A 22038-nucleotide genomic window follows, 5' to 3' on the forward strand; every position below is an offset into this window, starting at 1 on the left:
ACCACTTCAGGATCTGTTTGATATATCTGCATCGTTTGTTTAATCATATTGAGTACCAGAAGCAAAATGACTGATATGGTGTCAACTATAAGCCACCCACACCCCCAACCACAACCAATCAATGCATCTAAAGCCAGGGGACCAGCTGAACAGTTATACACTTGACAAAGTGTTACACCAAGTCTGTCATACCCACAAGTGAGTGAGTTTAGTTGTACGCCGCTTTTCACAATAATACTGCGGGGACACCAGAAATGAGGGGAAGACATTGGGTCTTCGCCGTGATGAGTGAACACTTTAACCATTAGGCTACCCCACCATACCCATATCCTCCAATACATAGGTACATCTTCGAACTGTGAGGGGCGGTGGGGTAGTCTAGTGGTAAAGCGTTAGGCTCATTCACGCCGAAGACCGATTCCCCACATGGGTACAATGTGTGAAGCCCATTTCTGGTGTCCCCCGACGTGATGTTGCTGGAATATTGCTAAAAGCAGCATAACACCAAACTCTCTCACTCACTCACTCACTCAATTCGAACTGTGCCACAGTGATACATCCTGCTACATGGATACACCTGGGTACAGTGATACATCCTGGTACATGGATACATCTGGGTACAGTGATACATCCTGGTACATGGATACACCTGGGTACAGTGATACATCCTGGTACATGGATACACCTGGGTACAGTGATACATCCTGGTACATGGATACACCTGGGTACAGTGATACATCCTGGTACATGGATACATCTGGGTACAGTGATACATCCTGGTACATGGATACATCCTGGTACAGTGATACATCCTGGTACATGGATACACCTGGGTACAGTGATACATCCTGGTACATGGATACACCTGAGTACAGTGATACATCCTGGTACATGGATACATCTGGGTACAGTGATACATCCTGGTACATGGATACATCTGGGTACAGTGATACATCCTGGTACATGATACATCTGGGTACAGTGATACATCCTGGTACATGATACATCTGGGTACAGTGATACATCCTGGTACATGGATACATCCTAGTACATGGATACATCCTGGTACATGGATACATCTGAGTACAGTGATACATCCTGGTACATGATACATCTGGGTACAGTGATACATCCTGGTACATGATACATCTGGGTACAGTGATACATCCTGATACATGGATACATCTGGGTACAGTGATACATCCTGGTACATGGATACATCCTGGTACAGTGATACATCCTGGTACATGGATACACCTGGGTAGGATACATCCTGGTACATGGATACATCTGGGTACAGTGATACATCCTGGTACATGGATACATCTGGGTACAGTGATACATCCTGGTACATGGATACATCTGGGTACAGTGATACATCCTGGTACATGGATACATCTGGGTACAGTGATACATCCTGGTACATGGATACATCTGGGTACAGTGATACATCCTGGTACAAGGATACATCTGGGTACAGTGATACATCCTGGTACATGGATACATCTGGGTACAGTGATACATCATGGTACAGTGATACATCCTGGTACATGGATACACCTGGGTACAGTGATACATCCTGGTACATGGATACATCTGGGTACAGTGATACATCCTGGTACATGGATACACCTGGGTACAGTGATACATCCTGGTACATGGATACATCTGGGTACAGTGATACATCCTGGTACATGGATACACCTGGGTACAGTGATACATCCTGGTACATGGATACATCTGGGTACAGTGATACATCCTGGTACATGGATACATCTGGGTACAGTGATACATCCTGGTACATGGATACATCCTGGTACAGTGATACATCCTGGTACATGGATACATCTGGGTACAGTGATACATCCTGGTACATGGATACATCTTGGTACAGTGATACATCTAGGTACATGGATACATCCTGGTACAGTGATACATCCAGGTACATGGATACATCTGGGTACAGTGATACATCCTGGTACATGGATACATCTTGGTACAGTGATACATCCTGGTACATGGATACATCTGGGTACAGTGATACATCCTGGTACATGGATACATCTTGGTACAGTGATACATCCTGGTACATGGATACATCTTGGTACAGTGATACATCCTGGTACATGGATACATCTTGGTACAGTGATACATCCTGGTACATGGATACACCTGGGTACAGTGATACATCCTGGTACATGGATACATCTTGGTACAGTGATACATCCTGGTACATGGATACATCTGGGTACAGTGATACATCTAGGTACATGGATACATCTTGGTACAGTGATACATCCTGGTACATGGATACATCTTGGTACAGTGATACATCCTGGTACATGGATACACCTGGGTACAGTGATACATCCTGGTACATGGATACATCTTGGTACAGTGATACATCCCAGTACATGGATACACCTGGGTACAGTGATACATCCTGGTACCTGGGTACAGTGATACATTTTGGTATATGGGTACATCCTGGTACCTGGATAAACCCTGGTACACACTCAGATACACCCTGACAGTGATGCCCTTCAGTGAACTACATTTATAAGAAACACACTGACACATATAACAAACTGTTTGGCGGTTTTGGCCATCTGATGCATGCTTAGTCCAAATGTGAATATAGGGCTATGGTTACAACAAACAAACTTAAATAATTAATCCCTTTGAAATTATTTCAACCATAGTTTACTGTACATAAAGCCCAACAAAAGAATTCTGAAAAAGTAATACATTAGCACACTGCAGCCTCATAAATATTACATTTTCACCACACATGATAAATCTAAAAATTTGTACATTTCCTCAACATTTATGAGCAAAGCAAATTTTTATAACATCTTATGACCATCTGTCAAAGTGAGAACATGTTGGTGAAATTAATGGTCCCTGTCTGGCATGTGGGTGCACTTCAGCATGCAGACAGGCAATATGATGGACAGGGAATACATGTCAAAACCACAGCAAAGATACATGTCCACATGGCTCGACCAATCAAATTACTGGCATTATTATGCCATGTTTGTCTTAAGAAAAATGAAATGAGTGAAATGCAATGTCTCTTATACAGTCACGTGACCAAATTCTCCTGCACAGATGCGGATAATTGGTTACTTCTTGTAAGAAGAATCAAGGGAAAGGGACAAAATTTGCATTTTCCTTAATAGAATATGTTCCGGTTTTTGTCCAATTCATAGCAACTATTTAACAAAGATTCCGTTTGACACTGCAAAGGTAAGTCATAAATCCATATAACTTCCATTCAAACAAATTTTCTGCAATAATTTCTGACAGTACATTTTACATCTCTATCATGCAAGTCGTAAGTTAAATAGCAGTTAAACTTTTTAGTTTAAACTTGTTTATCATTTAATAACAAAAATTGAATTTAAAATTCTCAAAGTTCTAAAAACACTTACTCATAAGAATATATGTACTAACCTCACAAATAAATCACGTTCTCATTTATCATCATGATAAAGAAGGTAATAAATGTATTTTCAATGCAATGTGCATGAGGTATAAGAGAATAATGAGATAATTAGTAGAATTCATATTTTGATGACACCGGAGTCAATGATGTTACTTTAGAGTTACACATATCAAGTCAGCGACCGCTGGTAAATGACTTGACCAGGTGTCCTTTCACACAACACACTTTCAACTTGCTGTCTCTCATGTGTTTTAGAAGGTTCTAGTTCATACATCAGTATCATTTATACCAGCCACAGCTGACCAGATGACAGTCAGCCCTTCATCACAGCTAATACCCTCTTCACTAATTCACAAGCCATAAAATTCAATATACAGCAAACAGAAGACATTTTTACATTTTCATCTCAATATTATGTTAAGAAAAATAATTCATAAATAAATATTATGTATTTCTTATTAAAGAAGATGTACCAGAAAATGTCTCTTGAACACTTTGTATGCAAATTGCAACAACAAAAAATGGTAAGATGATAAACAAAATCCCAATGTAAGACTTAACATTTTTTTAATTGATAAATATGAATTTGTTAGTAGAAGTTTCTACATGCAGATACACAATGTTCTCTGTGCAACACTTCAGCCTTAAAATGACTGGAGTGCAGTGTTACATGTACGCATATTGCTACCTACTTGCAGCATGGGAAGGCCACCTCTAGACACTGGAGGTACATTCAGAAAACTGCTGCTCGTTCACAAAACTGTTTCTGCAAACACCTTCCATTGCCAGATCTGAAAACATAATATCAATAGAATTTCACACACCCCTTGACAAATATTTAGTCCTAGAAATAAAGTTACCTAATTTGAAAAACCAAATGAAGCCCAGAACTGTTACCAAATGATAATTGACTTGAATTGAGTTGAATTCAATGTTTAACATTATTCTATATATCTCGAAAACAGTCAAACACACACCTTGAAAGCAATCTATTCATCTTTTGATATTTTCATTTAATAATGTTCATTTAATATGTTTAAAAGTAATCAGTTACTGAACTTCCGACGGATAATATGAGGGAATTTGTAAGCTTATCATACTGTAGTTACAATTTCACTCAAGAACCTTCATATTTCTTGTAAAACTTTTGGTACAATGGATATTTATTGTGTCCCTGATGAAAGTAATCTTTCAGAGAACAGTCTCTACATTTGTTTGTAATGAAGGCACATTTCTGCGTTGTGAAAATTCTGATCAGCGATTCATATTTCCCCACTATTTCACTTTGTCAACATGCTACAAAGCTACTTGTCAATCATGTTGTACACTAGAAGTGCCTATAAAAGATACATTTTCCTCATCTATTTAACTGTATCTTTAACACTTTATATCTACAACCACAGTGACCATACAGGGCCTTTATCATAGTTATTTTTATTTCCAGATATTTTGCTATATTTTCAAAGATTTTAGGAATACCACAAGACTTTGAGAAAACTCATTGAGGATTTCAAACTGAAAGCATACATGGCATTTCATTGCCTCTATTTTTCAGGAGTCCCACTTGTGTCACAAAAAAGTGCAGGACGTCAGAGAGCTTCTTTCAAAAATAGCAATGACACAAATACTGCCTTTCAAAAGTAAAAAACACATAATTCATCATGCACAAGAAAAAATAATTGAAAGCAACCACATTTCTTCAAACACGTAAAAAGTCAAGAAGTATTCAATAGAAAATGTTTCTATATCACTGTATGATCCATTATGGTGCTTAGTTTTTCTCATATGAAGAAAATGAATAATTCCTCAAATGACGATGACAGAACTTCTATGTACAGAAATAAAAAAAACAAATATTATGATTTCAGGGAGGACAAGGCAGTGAAAGATCCCCTTGAATTAAGACAATACTTAACGTTTTTCCCCACAAGTCAAATTTTTTTCAATACCTAAATGTTCTGTTTGAAGAAACACAGAGGGTTATATTCAACTTGAGAGATGCTATTTGTTTTTACAAACATCAACAAATACAATTGTGGACATGTTGGTGATCAATTTTCAGTGTTAAGTCAACATTCAGTTATACAACTTGTCAACGTCACAACAGCAAGTCTTTTTTTCGCATCAGCAAATATAATTTTACACTGCTCTCAGATCAATTTTCAATATTGTTCCAATCTGATGATCGAGAGAGATAACTGAAAATCAATTTTAAAAGGATTAATTCATCCACATCCAAATCTTAGGAAACAAGACAGTGTGAAGGCTCTGAAGCTCACCTGCCTCCAACTGTTTGGTTTGATAATGACAGAAAATGCAGCTCCATAAAGACACTCTCTCAATTTATTTATCTGTTCTCGATGACTTGAAACTGTGAAAAGTTTGTGGCCGACATGAACACATATTTATTGAATACAGTCAAATGAAGTACGGTGATAACACAATGAGGTTTTTGTTTCTGGGAGTGAGTTATGGTTTTACGTCGCTTTTAGCAATATTCCAGCAACATCACAGCAGGGGACACCAGAAATGGCTTCACACATTGTACCCAGCTGGGGAATCGAACCTGAGTTTTCGGCATGACGAGCAAAGACTTTAACCACTGGGCTACCCCACCGCTCCTTTTGTTTCTGGGAATATGTATTTGAAACATTAGTCTTGAAAACTGATGTTGCTTTTTTCACTTATTACAAAATATATAGTAGAAATACATAGTTGCCATGGTAACATATACAATTGTTATGAATACAGTCTTCATAACAAACATAGTCAAATTCTGTTAACTTAAAAAGGTTAGAATGATCTAATATGTTGAATTAACGAGTCAGATTAACAGGACTTGACAACAAAAATGTTACAATGTGTACGACTTCTACTCCAAGTTGTAAATAAAGTTCTCAGAATTATACTCTAACCTTGGTCATATCTGTTTTGTATGATTGTTTTCTGAAAGAACATCTTCACAACTAATACAAAGGTTACCATGGTTACTCTATTTTGTAAGTAATGTTTGTAGGGTTGAATCCTCAAAATATCATTCATCAGTTCCATGGAATTATTTGTACACCTGAAAAGAAGCTATCTGCTTGTGTGTGTACAAAGGCTTCAGTGTATATGGTGATCGAGAGTTACGGCAGTTCAGGAGTAATCATCTATTGTGAAAGGCTACACAGAGAATCCTTGAGAACATCAGACAAAAAGACAATAAATTATTTTCAGGTCTTTGTTATAACAGATCTTTATCAGCTTCCATGTAAACTAGCTTGGCTCAAATGTTTGTGGGGCCTGTCAAATTGACAGGTAACTTCCGTAATGGCTGGGACCTACATTTGCAAAATATTTACGAGGAGGAACTGAAGGCTTGAAAGACATTGGTTTCCTGGGTAGATTTATCCTCATCTCTTTGCTTGTCTGATCCACATCTGTTGGCATGACGATGATCTGCTGGCATGACAACCATTGATGTGCCCTCATCAAAGGCCATAGTTTTCAATTCCATGTTCAAGGATAGTTATTTCAATAAACAAGCGAAAATATTTAGAAAGTGACTATGTGTTTTTATGTATACATTTACAGATCTAATGACCCAAATATCTTACATGTGGAATATATCTAAATGTTTAGGAAAGTTCATTTTGGTTCTGGTGGAGTGATATTGAATTATTCAGAGGAATCAAAACTACCCTTATTGTTCATATTTTTTAGGGTGAGAATTCTTTCAGATATCACCTAAAACACATTAAAAGACATGAAAACAGGGTTATCACTGCCACTAGATTTTTTTGTAATAGCGTGATTAATATGGAAGTTAATGTTGATGTTAATGTAATCCAATAAAGCCTCAAGAAGCAATAAGCACAAAGGTTCTTTCGTGTCATTGGAAACAATATATACCAGCCAAAAAAGTAGGGGATATTGGATTTACAAGATTAGTAAAATGCAAATGATGAAGCCAAGGAGGAAACAGATGATGAAGAGAAATTAAGGGAAAATGTGACAATTTATTCCATTTCTTTGGAAATGTTTCATCTGTATGGATTTATATTACTTTTCAAATATGCATTGGCAGTGGCTAGTGGTATGCTCGCACAATGGAATATCCACTACTTTTTATTGAATGGTATATTTAATGTCCATTTTAATGCACAAAACATAAAGGCCGTTTGTATGGAAAAATCAATTTATGGCACCAATTTTGCAAAAGTCTTAATAATTTTTCAAAAAGCTACCAAGGTTTCTTGTATATAACTTATCTTGATTGCAGCCATTATGAACTAAGTAAATATTTAATATATCTGAATTTGACCACCAGTGAAGATATGGAATAGAACTAGTCTTCAGTAAACCATGCCTGCTCGATGACTTGCTTGACGCATGTTATCACATCCCTATTGCATAGATTAATGCTCATGATGTTGATCACTGGATTGCCTGGTCCTGGTCCCAATTATTTAGAGACCGCCGCCATATAGCTGGAATATTGCAGAGTACGGCATTAAACAACAAACAAACAAATCTGAATTTCACGAACCAGCCATGTTGCTGCAATGATCGCTGCCATGATACAAGACCTGGACAACCGTTACAGACACACAGTTCTCAGTTTAACCTACACCTGTGACAAGCATGGGGTATTGGAGACCTTTCCTGCTCAGGTAACAAAACACATGTGTAAAATACTGTGGAATAGCCATGCAGCACTATCTCCATCAGGCACGAATCTACATCAGCGGCCATTTCCGGGCCAGAAAGCAACAGCAACTGCCAGAAATATTTCCACGAATCTAATTCAAGTTAATTTCAATTCATGTTAACATAGTTTTAACTGGAGTTATTGCTATGTAGTGAGTGAGTGAGTTTAGTTTTACGTCACTGGACAGAAGGAAATAGATGTTTTCGTTTTTAGCTTGGGTCAGCGCGCCCGAATACACCCGTCGCTTTGCGTATATGCACGTGGGATTTAAAATCTCGTGCATTTCGTGGTCATAGCTGACGACAGCGTTAATCAGTTTAAACATTGGCAGTTAGTTAGACATATTGCTGAGGGACAGGGTCGTCCATATCGAGCTCCAGCCAGGAGTTACAAATTACTTATTAGATTGCTTCCATTATCGGGAAGACATTTACACAGAAGCATAGAAGCTTAGTTAGCATTCACACTTTCGGTGAATGTACAGTGCGGGGATTTTTCATTGGGTTTACTATTTTGTTTCGGTTTTGGTGTATTAAATGTTCAGACATAATTATTTTGACTTTTCGTTTTATAAATGAGGAATACAGACAGCCTCATTCCGAGTCACTTTTAGCAATATTGCAGCATATATCACAAGAAACTAGCTTCACGCATTGTGCCTGTGGGGTATCAAACCCTGTTTTGTGGCGTGAACGTTTTATCCACTAGGTGACCTTACCACTCCTACTGCTATGTAGAAGTGACTTGTATTTCACAGATGTATAATGGGACCTAATAAGAAGCTGTATTATTGTATCACAACTATAATTACCTATGAACAGGTAAGAAAGTAACAAGGCACTCAGTTTGGACCCCAATATGTATATAAGGTTAAAACCTTAAACATTCATGTTAAGTATCTCTACAACATGTACAATTTGGAATATAAGGGGAACAAACAAGAATCCCAATTCAATTTATTATAATGATATTTTTGGTATTAAAATACTTCTATTTCATATACAACAGGTCTAATAAAAAAGATGGATTTGATAAGTAACTTAATTAGTAACATTAACTTTCATAAATTAATTAAATGCACTATTAAAATATCTGTACATTTTCAGAATATACATAAATACAATGTGCATGCCAGTTTAACTTATTTTGAAATCTTACACTACACCCTGGCAGATTCAATGGGTAATTGCAAAATGTTGCCTTAATTAAGACATGAATATTTTCTTCCTAAAACTATTGTGTTATCTGTCTTGTCCACCATAACACACATTTTTGTCTCGTGTACCGAGAATGTAACCTGCAAAGCATATCTCATTTAAACATCATTCATCACTATGCAACTTGGAGTCACAACAACTTGACACTTACATGACGGGTCTCGTCTCATCTCAACACTGTTCCTTAGTTGCAAGAGCATTTGTTCATCACAGATTCAAACCCGGATTCACCCTGACAACGTCCAGACTAGCCTGTCTCACAGTCCCTGAACCGCATTATTTTCCCTACTGTCTAGCCTTCCTTGCAATGCTCAAGCCATAAATGAAGCAAGTCTAGATTTCCCCAAGTTCAGAATCTCCCAACTCACTGGGGCTCCTTTTCAATATAAATGGGTTTATTTGTTACCATAAAAAATTATACATATTCAGGGACTGAGTGTTAGTCTATGTCCAGAGAGTCTTCAGATGCTCTCCTTTATCTTAAAATTTGCCTTTCTGTCAAATATTCTCAATTCCAACACTGCCTATTGTTTACATTATGATAAAAACATTTTTGAAAATATGTTCATTTTGAGAAGTAGGTTAGATATTTTATGCCAAAATGCATAAAGCTTTAAATAAAACTTAAAATAAATACACATTCTACAATTTGCTGAATCATTTGAACAAACATATAATTTTTTTATATTTTTCTCATAAAATGATTGTGAAAATCTGACAATGATGCAATTCACTTGTGCTGACAACCATTTGTTTCACATCTGTGTATTCTGCCACAGAGAAATGATACACTTGACAAGTATAGCATCAGTCATACTTCAGCTTGCATAGTACATATATTCCAGACTCCCTGTATTAAAGTTACATAGTGATTGTCTGTAAATAATCTGAACAGGACCAGATAATCCAGTGATGGTTGTTGTGACCAATTATCCACACTGTCAGGGTACAAAGACGGGCTATGTACCAAGTCATTATTTGATATATACATGGAAACTGTTGTCAACAACTGATATATTTGGTTGCCTTTCACACCAAGCAAAGAATACAAGGAACCTATCATAACCGGTTATCCTCAAGGGGATAAGAATTACAACAGTGACCTATAGGGCTGTGATGATACATCAAACCATCGATGGATTGCAATTGTTGAGTCTCCAACAGCAATTAATTGACCGACTGACTGACTGACTGACTGAGTTTGGTTTTACGCCGCTTTTAGCAATATTCCAGCAACAACACGGCAGGGGACACCAGAAATGAGCTTCACCACACATTGTACCCATGTGGGGATTCGAACCAGGGTCTTCAGCGTGATGAGCCAATGTTTTAACCATTAGGCTACCCCACCGCCCCCCCCAATTAATTGATGGTAGAAATGCATTGATGCATTGATAATATGTGCGACCATCGATAGTTTAGTAATTGACATCCCTGGACAAATGCGCAGCACAGAATACAGGAAGTACCAGATTCGTACACTTTGATTTAGAGTTATCTGCTCCTGTTGTCTCTTAAACAAAGTTGATCTGGGTTTCAAGTTTCTTGTCAGTTATTAAAAGAGACTGAAACTACTTCAGCTTGTATTTATTTCATATAAACTATGGGAAATAACTTCGAATGAGACCATTCAAGAAGAAAATAACTATTGCATTAGTATTGCAATAGTTGGTCGCAATAGACTATCGTTATCGCAATAGTATGCTGCAATAGACTATCGTTATCGCAATAGTATGTTGCAATAGACTATCGTTATCGCAATAGTTGTTTCCCCCTCAGTAGCCACCCCTAGTGACCTTACATCTGGAAACACCAGGAATACCAGATAAAAAGTCAGTATTCAATCACTGAATTTCCTTCAAATGGTTGTAAGTATGACATGGATCATATCACATAAAGTATAGTAGCAGAGAAAACATACAAGTTCAGGAGCTACTCATATGGAAAAAATGTATCAATACATACGTGAAACATAATTCTGCATTTCAATCTGAGGTTGTCACCTTTACAACCCAAAACAGATTTGTTTCATTAGCATACAATAAAAAATAATTGATATTTAACAGTTTTACACTGAATGATGCAGTGAGGAGAACCTAATTATTTCTATGAGCTCCAATGCACAAAGCTATCTTAGCACTAAGCTGATTGTGACTCCCATTCTTTAACACAGGTTTACAACAGCGCTAAGACTGCTTTGTGCAATGGGGTCCAAGTGCATATTTATAGCAACATATTATAAACAAGGACACATATATTGGTGAAATTGTGTGAGCATTATTTTCTTTGTTTTAAGTTGATCATACTGATTGTCTTTCAAGCCAATTGTTCCATTGTTTGATTGTGAAACAGCCCAACATTTCATATTAGTCAGTGGTTTCAAATAGTTAGCATCAGTCACAGCTTATGGCATCACACATCCTATCATTATAACAGCAGTTGGTTAAGCAGATGTATCCATATGTGATTAACATTCAACAATAAAAATATGGTTCAAGTTAAATACCACACAAACAACCTTCAAACCTATCAAAAGTACTAGAATCGGTACTTTACTAAGAAAGTGTAACCCATTTGTAACAAAATTTTAGCATCAAAATCTTTCTCTAGTAAACACAGAAAATAAAGTTTCAAAATATCTATCTGTTTAATTAAGGAGATTAAATATTAAGTAATTATCATTCTTCTGGTCAAATCCTGTCACATCACATTTCTTGCCTAAACAGGAACATCTAAATCAAGTTACATTCCATGAGAAATCTTCTTTTCACTCCTTTTCCAGCAGGAGTTACCTCCCTTATCCCATATCATTTCCTATTCAAATTTGGTCTATATCTCCAGATTCTTGAGGGGAAAAAACCCACCAGAAATATGATCATAACTGAATCTATCTCTGTAAGAAATTAATTCCACAGTGATTTTAAAGATTCCAAGATTTTAAAAAGAAAAAAAAAAAGCAGGCTGCACATAACACCCATGTCATTAAGTGACTTGACCAAAGGGCAGTTGACATGTTAGGCACCCACAATCTGGTGCTGCAACCTCCAGTGAATATATATACTTTTCCTTCATTAGTAAATAATGTGATAGCAATTCATTTGGTAATAAAGGCAAGATACTGTATGGATGACAACTTCTATATTACATATGTGTAGTGGGGTTCCGATGATCGAAAATAATCAAAAATCGATCGAAAGAAGGATTAAAATTAATTATCGATTGTAAAAAACATATTTTCGATTAATCTGGATTTTGTTGTTTTAGTATAACACACTTGAATGAAGTAAACTAACCATTAAATTTGACAAATATTCACGAACAAACATGCGCTCAACAGCGTAGAGATTTGCACATTGTATTCATAGTTTTGTATTCATCACTACGGTAAATACTACTGTAACCTGTCTTTGAATACATCCATTGTGAACGTAAAGAGATATACTGATAAATATTTTAATTTGAATCACTTTTATTGTTTAATTACAATTCCAGTCTTTCTTGCATGCGTGCATTTTATTGCATGACTGTATTAGTTAATGACCACCTCGTTTTTGTCTGTCAAGTATTTAAAAAATGAGTTGTAATTAGCATTTCAAGTTCACTACTCTAATACATATTAATCTTTGTAAAATTTCTTCAATATACATGTTTCAGACCAAGTTTAAAAGGGAAAGCCAGCTGTAGACGCATGTTCATCTGAGCTAATTTGAGTAGTGAACTTGAAATGCTAATTACAACACATTTTTTAAATACCTGACAAACAAAACAGGGGGGTCATTAACAAGTAATAAATTATTTTAAATTGTTTAATAAAGCATCTTGTATATCGTGTATCTTGTCATAACATAAAAACTTAAAATTAAAGTATCGTTTCATCCGTTGTAACAACTTGTATCATTATTTAACATTGTTTGGTATGACAAGGGGGATTGAACCAACTACAAGACAGACTTTCTATCCACCACAACACGGAGATGTTCTTTACCCCATGCTACGGAGTGAAAGTGGGTGTGAAGTGAATGAGAAAAATATTCACTTCTTTGGTCAACGGTTCACATTTCATTTTCAAACACTAAAGATTTCAAAAGCAGACTTAATTATTTGTAAAAAAAGATGGATGGAAGAGAGATGGGAATAAGAAGGAAAGGGAAAGGAAACGAGTCCTGAAGGAACTTTGAGAAATCCAGTGTTATCCATAAACTGTTTTTCAGAACATAATTCAAATGAGATATTGATTATGCTCATTGCTTGCTTAATGGAAGGGAGATAACTCTCGATATTGATAAATCTGTACGCCCACAATCAAAATGACAGATCAATATAACAAATATCTTCTCTAATCTAATAGTGAGCCGGACAATAATATTTTTTTTCAAAGTGAATAATATAATAATATATGCACAGACAGGGTTGAGTAAATCTGGATAATTTCAGCATTCTAATAAGTTGGTCTCACTGTCATATCCATACCATGTTTTCCTCCATGCCTTCTCCATGCCTTCCTCCCCACTCATACCATTCCTTTCCACATTTCCACTGCATGCCTCCACTTGGTTTCCTGCTGTCATGGGCTCCATTTCCACCATATATATATCCACTTGGCTTTCCATATGCTCCATGTATTTCATGGACATATCCATGTAGGTTTCTCCATGTGCCTCCATGTGTATATGCACTCCTTCCTGTGTCTATATGTCAATCCAGCTCATATACATCCATTTCCTCCATATTGGTTGTGCCTCCATGCATGGGTCCTTCCTCCCATGTGTCTGTGTGTGTGTGTGTCAGTGCATTCCTCCAGTCTGTGTCTGTCCATATCCAGTGCACTCCTCTGTCATGTGCATGTGCCTCCATCAGTGTCCATGTGTCTCAGTGTCAATGCACTCCAGTCCTGTCATGTGTCAGTGTGCTGTCTGTGTGTGTCTGTGTGTCAGTCCATCCGTATACATGTTCATATGGCATATGTCCATTGTCCTCTCAAGTTGTGTTCATATGTCTGTCAGTTCTGTCGTGTCTGTCCATCTACTGTGTCATGTGTGTGTCAGTGCACTCCATGTCATGTGTGCATCGTGTCCACTGCTCTGTCTCCATATGATAAGTTCTCCTTTTCCTTGTGTCTCTCGATTGTGTCGATCAATGCCACCTGCGTGTCAGTGTCCATGTGATCGATCGTGTCAGTTCGATCGTCCTTCTGGTCATGTCTGTCCGTCTGTGTGCATGTCTCCTGTCTGTGTGTCTTGATCTGTTTCCTTGTGGTCTGTCTCGTGTCTGTCAGTCGTGTCCGTCGTCTGTCATCTATGTCAGTCTGTCATTCCATGTCCATGGGGTCGTCTGTCAGTGTCCATGTCTGTCTGTCATTCCTGTGTCATCCAGTGCCATGTCCGTCTGTGTCAGTGTCTGTCAGTGTCGTCATGTCTGTGCCTCCATGTCATGTCTGTCTGTCTGTCCTGTGTTCAGTCCAGTCGTGTCAGTGTCTGTGTCATCCTGTGTCTGTCCATCTGTGTGTCCTGTCGTCTATGTCATCTGTCTGTCTGTCCTGTGTCATCTGTCTGTGTCCCTCTATGTGTGTCGTCTATGTGTCTGTCGTGTCTGTCAGTCCTGTGTGTCATCCTGTCATCTGTCTCGTCTCGTCTGTGTCATCTGTCATCCATACATCTATGGTCCTCCCGTCATCGTCTGTGGCTCAGTCTCCATCAGTCATCTGTGGTCATTCCATCATCAGTCGTCAATCATCTATCTGTCGTCATCATCAATGCATCATCATCTATGTGGTCATCATCGTCTGTGACAATCATCGTCTATGTGTCGTCTCCATCATCATCTGTCATCTGTCATTCCATCATCATCTATGTCACATCCCAAATCATCTGTGTCTCCCCATCATCATGTCAATCACTCCTCCATCGTCGTAATATGACAATCATCTATCCATCAATCTGTCATCATCTGCATCATCATCTATAATGATCATCATCTATGCACTCCCATCAATCTGGCTCCCCATCATCATCTGTGTAACAATGCACTCCCCATCATCATCTATGCGCTCCCCATCATCATCTGTAACAATGCACTCCCCATCATCATCTATAACAATGACATCATCATCATCATCTATAACAATCCCCATCATCATCTGTATAACAATCATCATCATCATCATCATCATCATGTAACAATGCACTCCCCATCATCATCTATATCATCATCTATAACAATGCGCCCCATCATCATCTATACAATCGCAATCATCATTCGTAACTCCCCATCATCATCTATAACAATCACTCCCCATCATCATCATAAATAATGTAATCTCCCTCATCAATGCACTGCCCCCCATCATCATCTATAACAATGCGCTCCCATCATCATCTATAACAATGCATCATCATCATCTATAACACGCGCACTCCCATCATTATCATATCAATGCACTTCCCCATCATCATCTGTCATCTATCATCATCTATACATTGCTCCCCATCATCATCTATACATCAATGCACTCCCCATCATCATTCGTAACAATGCACTCCCATCATCATCTGTAACAATCATCATCCCCATCATCATCTATACATCAATGCACTCCCCATCATCATACATCAATGCACTCCCCCATCATCATCTGTCACAATGCACTCCCTATCATCATCATCAATGCGCCCCCATCATCATAACAATGCACTCCCCATCATCATCTATAACAATGCTCCCCATCATCATCTGTAACAATGCACTCCCCATCATCATCTATCACATCAATGTAATCTCTATCATCATCTGCACCCATCATCATCTATAACAATGTACATCCAATGCGCCCCCATCATCATCTGTAACAATGCACTCCCCATCATCATCTATAACAATAATCATCATCCCATCATCATCTATAACAATGCACTCCCCATCATCATCTAATGTAATCTTCCATCATCATCTATACATCAATGCACTCCCCATCATCATCTGTAACAATGCGCCCCATCATCATCTGTACATCAATGCACTCCCCATCATCATCTGTAACAATGCACTCCCATCATCATCTATCAATGCACTTCCCCATCATCTAACCATGCACTTCATCATCATCATCTATAACAATGCGCATTCTCCCCCATCATCATCTGTAACAATGCGCCTCTATCATCTGTAAATACCGCGCCCCCATCACTACCGCGCCCCCCATCATCATCTGCACTCTATCATAACAATGCACTCCCCCATCATCATCATCTCCCCATCATCATCTATACATCAATGCACTCCCCATCATCATCTGTAACAATGCACTCCCCATCATCATCTATACATCAATGCACTCCCCATCATCATCTGTAACAATGCACTCCCCATCATCATCTATACATCAATGCGCTCCCCATCATCATCTGTAACAATGCTTCCCCCATCATCATCTGTAACAATAATGCTCCCCATCATCATCTATACATCAATGCGCTCCTCCATCATCATCTATATTCAACAATGCACTTCCCCATCATCATCTATAACAATGCCCCCCTATCATCATCTCCGTGTAATGCGTCCTATCATCATCTATACATCAATGCGCCCCCATCATCATCTATACATCAATGCACTCCCCATCATCATCTATACATCAATGCACTCCCCATCATCATCTGTAATAATACGTCCTCCCATCATCATCATCTGTAACATCTGTGTTTCCCCATCATCATCTATACATCAATGCGCTCCCCATCATCATCTGTACAACAATGCACTCCCCATCATCATCTGTAACAATGCGCCCCCATCATCATCTATGTACATCAATGCGCCCATCATCATCATCATCTATATACAACAATGCACTCCCCATCATCATCTGTTCAACAATGCGCTCCCCATCATCATCTATACATCAATGTCCACTCCACTCCCCATCATCATCTGTCATGTCCTGTCATAACAATCGCCCCATCATCATCTGTGTCAATGCACTTCCCATCATCATCATGTTTGTCCTCCCTGTCCTCATCAATGTCGGCTCCCCATCATCATCTATACATCCTCTGTAAACCCCCATCATCATCTGTCAGTGCCTCCATCGTCAATGTCTCATCGTCTATGTCTCGTCTCGTCTGTCATCATCTGTCCCTGTGTCATCATCTGTAACAATGCTGTGTCATCTGTCTGTCCATCAGTGTCATCTGTAATCAATCATGTCTCGTCTGTGTGTCTGTCGTCCCCATCATCATCTATACATTCTGTGGTCAGTCGCGCTCCCCATCATCAGTGTCTGTGTCATCCATACAACAATGCACTCCTGTCCATCATCATCTGTAAATAATCCTCTGTCCTCCATCATCATCTGTAACAATGTCGCCTGTCTGTCATCATCTATAACAATGTCGCATCTGTCTGTGGTCCCATCATCATCATCTGTAACAATGCATGTCTCCCCATCATCATCTATCATCTGTGATCGTCATAACAATCAATCCCCATCATCATCTGTATGTCATAATGCACTCCTCATCATCATCTATAACAATGCACTCCCCATCATCATCATCTGTAACAATGCACTCCCCATCATCATCTATAACAATGCGCTCCCCATCATCATCTGTAACAATGCACTCCCCATCATCATCTATACATCAATGCACTCCCCATCATCATCTGTAACAATGCACTCCCCATCATCATCTGTAACAATGCACTCCCCATCATCATCTATATACATCAATAACACTTCCCCTATCATCATCTATAATTCAATGTTTCCCTATCATCTGTAGCATATCAATCTCCCTCATCATCTATCTATCAATGCACTCCCCATCATCATCTATACATCAATGCACTCCCCATCATCATCTATACACAATGCACTCCCCATCACCATCTGTAACAATGCACTCCCCATCATCATCATAACAATGCTCCCCATCATCATCCATATAACAATGCGTCCATCATCATCTGTAACAATGCGCTCCCCATCATCATCTATAACAATGCACTCCCCATCATCATCTATACATCAATGCACTCCCCATCATCATCTGTAACAATGCACTCCCCATCATCATCTATAACAATGCACTCCCCATCATCATCTGTAACAATGCACTCCCCATCATCATCTGTAACAATGCACTCCCCTACATCATGTATACATCAATGCACTCAAAATCATTATCTATATATCAGTGCACTCCCCTATGCCGCTCCCATATATTTCAATGCATCCCAAACCCCTAATCCATGTATGTATACATATCACTGCTCTCCCTTACACACTATTGTTATATTATTCAGTACATTCAGTGAAACAAACAACATACATTATTTTACATGATTTCACCATTTTGACAATGACTGACTGACTGAGTTTAGTTTTACGCCGCTTTTAGCAATATTCCAGCAATATCACGGTGGGGGACACCAGAAATGGGCTTAACACATTGTGCCCATGTGGGGAATCAACCGGGTCTTCGTGTGACGAGCTAACGCTTTTAAATACCAGTGAAAATTTCTTTATACTAAGCATATCAATGTACTCCCCATATCATGTGTATGTCATATGACTCTTGTACGTTAGGTACATTTCAAAGAACCCCTATCATGTATATATGTACCCTCCTATTTCCTGTATGCATCGATGCACTCACAAACGATATGTCTATATCAATATATACCCCTATTTTTTTCAAAAGCACCACGTTATCTTGTATACATCAATACTCCAATACAACATGTACAAATCAGTGCACTCCTTAAATCATGTACATATCAATGCCCTCCCTGACATCCTAACTCCCCTAATACCAATGCACTCTCCTGCGGACCGTTCATAATTTATGGTTAGGGGGTGAGACGATGGGTTGTTTTATTTTTAGATTTTCTATTTTTATTTTTTTTGGGGGGGATCAATTTTGTACAAATAAACTAGAAGGGTGGGAGGGTTGTTAGCAATTTTGTGCATAAAAATATTAAAATACTATGCTTAAAAATTATAAGGGGCAGCATCATTGATTTAATGCACTAGCCATAAATTATTAACGTCTCCTACATCTTGTATCCAACATCCCATATTTCTCAGTGCAGTCCCCTACATTTCAATGCACTGACAAAATCATGAATACAATTTTTTCAATGTACACCCCACATCACCCACATATCAGTGCTCTCTCTCTCTCTAAACTCACTCACTCACTCTCCATACATATATATATCAGTGTAGTGAGTTTGTTGAGAGATTGATGACAAAAATATGGCAGACCAATTATCATTCACACTATACAATTCCTCTAAATGGGATCCAGTGGTAATACATTTCAAATCTGATGGCATTTTGTCTAACGTCGGTGTAGATTAAAACCCCATTTTACACATGTCATCAACATGCACATTTAGTATTTTATCTGTGTTCGCTGAAAGGACACAGTAACACAGAGCAGTGAACAAGGTCTGACATGTCTAACCACTGCCTTAAATAATACACAGGAGGAGAATGCTGCATGTTTGACACCTGTGAAATTATGTAGCACAGCTTTGCCATGTGCTTGGATAATAGCTCAAGTTTATTGGTATTCATTATGGAGCAACAATGAATTTCACTTTCCAAGACTGAACAATCACAGTGTACAAGTCAGGTTGGGACTTTTCTCTTGTGCATATCCTCCTGTATCTATCTTCTTAACTGTTAATGTTGTGAGTAAACTGATCTGAGCTTCTGACAGTAATACTGGAACCATACACTGGTTACCTGGAATGTTTGACCATAATTCCTAGCAACACACACTGCAAAATGTGCTCACTGAAGAAACGTTTTCACAATGTTTTAATAAACATGCAATCTCACCCAACCCTGTCCACTATATATATACATCTTAATGCTCCTCATCATGATACAGGCTTCCTGTGTTTTTACTCTTCATGACTTGTTAATCCTATCTATTGTTATATTTATATCAATCAGGCTTCACATTACAACCATACCACTTGTGCAAACATCACTTTATCACCATTTTACTTGCATAAACCTGAATTAGGCACGTGTATATAACACTTCTACTTCATGTTTCTTTTCATCACTCACTCATGATTGTGTTAGTATCTTCAAAGAAATGTCACTCCATTGTAATATAGAAGTTGTGTACCCATAGAATTATCTCCCTTGATTATCATACCAACGTCTTATGTCTTTTAAAGAGATTAGCCATAAGAATGACTCAAAGACTCTCAAGGCCTATGCTTCAGTTACTTTGGGATTTAACAGACTAGCAAGTGAACATTTGTAGAATTATAAACATGGATAAAATAGTCTGCCTCTGAAGTATTTTATTCCATCAGCTAGTTAAGTAATGAAACAGGGCATGTCATAATTATAAGTAGTAGTATCTGGTGTTGGGAATTGATTGAAATCTCACAAATTGATGTCTGGTTCATTACCAATGAGCAATCATCGAAGAAAATTGGTTATCGTCATTTTACAAATTTCTATTCAGGTTGTTATTGCAGATAGGTATAATGTGGTTCTCTGGGTTTTTTAGAAACTGTGCATTTGCGTTTGCAAATTTCACATCCAATGTAAAATGATGCAACTTGCTATTTTAAATCATGAACATAAACTTACTGGAGTCTTCAAGAAATATTCAGTCATGACTTTTTAGTAAGTGGAGTGAGTTTTCTAAGAATTAAACACATTTTCAGGCTTTCTAAGATATATTCCATCGTCAAAGGGTTTCAAACACTAAAACAGTAGTTCCATATTGTACAGAGAATAACCTTTCATGTGATGGTGAATTTGTTTGAATGGGGTCAATAGTTTTAAAATTAAAATAGATATTTGGCAAAATTATGATTTTTAGTGTTTTTGCCCCCCAAATCCGGTTTTACCAGAAAGTGTCCACGCAAATATTTCCACACCATGTCTATTATTATTCTATAGCTCTTCAGCTTTAATTTGATATACATATCATGTATACCTCTCAATTTGATCAAATCATCTACCCAAAATGGGTTTGTTTCCTGCCCTAATAATCATTTGTGTTTGATTATGAGAAATGTGATCGATTGCATGGTCGTTAGGTCACTACGACCAATCTTCGATCACTTCAATTAATCGGAACACCACTAGTAGTGTCCATGCTAAATCATACATTCCACCCTATAAAAACTAGTCAGCTTTAGTCTGATACCCGTGAAGGCCCGGGTCAGAATGAACCTTCAGCAACCCATGCTTGTCGTAAGAGGCGACTAACAGGATCTGGTGGTCAGGCTCGCTGACTTGGTTGACACATTCTCAGTTCCCAATTGCGCAGATCGATGCTCATGCTGTTGATCAGTGGATTGTCTGGTCCAGACTCGATTATTTACAGACCGCCGCCATATAGCTAGAATATTGCTGAGTCCGGCGCAAAACTAAACTCACTCACTCACTCAGCTTTAGTCTGATATTAGCTCTTACCACGATCTGAACTGGTTGTATCAGATTAACTTTTGGAAAAAAATTTAAAATTTGGGGGTCAGCTGGTGCTAAAGCATCTTTAACAAAAAGTATTCAATTAGTGCTTGCTATGTGTTTGTTTGATGTTCAATGCCGCACTCAGCAATATTTCAGCTATATAACACTGGTCTGTAAGTTACTGTGTCTTGACCAGACCTGCCAGTGACTGACATCCCAAGCA

The 22038-nt window shown here is 38.1% G+C and overlaps 1 protein-coding gene across 1 annotated transcript in view; it reads right to left on the reverse strand.

Moving 5' to 3' along the window:
* LOC124254909 (zinc finger protein 729-like) overlaps nucleotides 1-22038 on the reverse strand; it is a 47705-nt gene that overhangs the window by 24100 nt on the left and 1567 nt on the right. The window contains exon 2 of the mRNA XM_046688749.1: nucleotides 4141-4239. The gene's annotated coding sequence lies outside the window, so the exon portion shown is untranslated. The remainder of the gene's footprint in view (nucleotides 1-4140; nucleotides 4240-22038) is intronic.

Source organism: Haliotis rubra, unplaced genomic scaffold, assembly GCF_003918875.1.
Source record: "Haliotis rubra isolate DU_JTF1 unplaced genomic scaffold, ASM391887v1 Scf586, whole genome shotgun sequence".
Lineage (NCBI taxonomy): Eukaryota > Metazoa > Mollusca > Gastropoda > Lepetellida > Haliotidae > Haliotis > Haliotis rubra.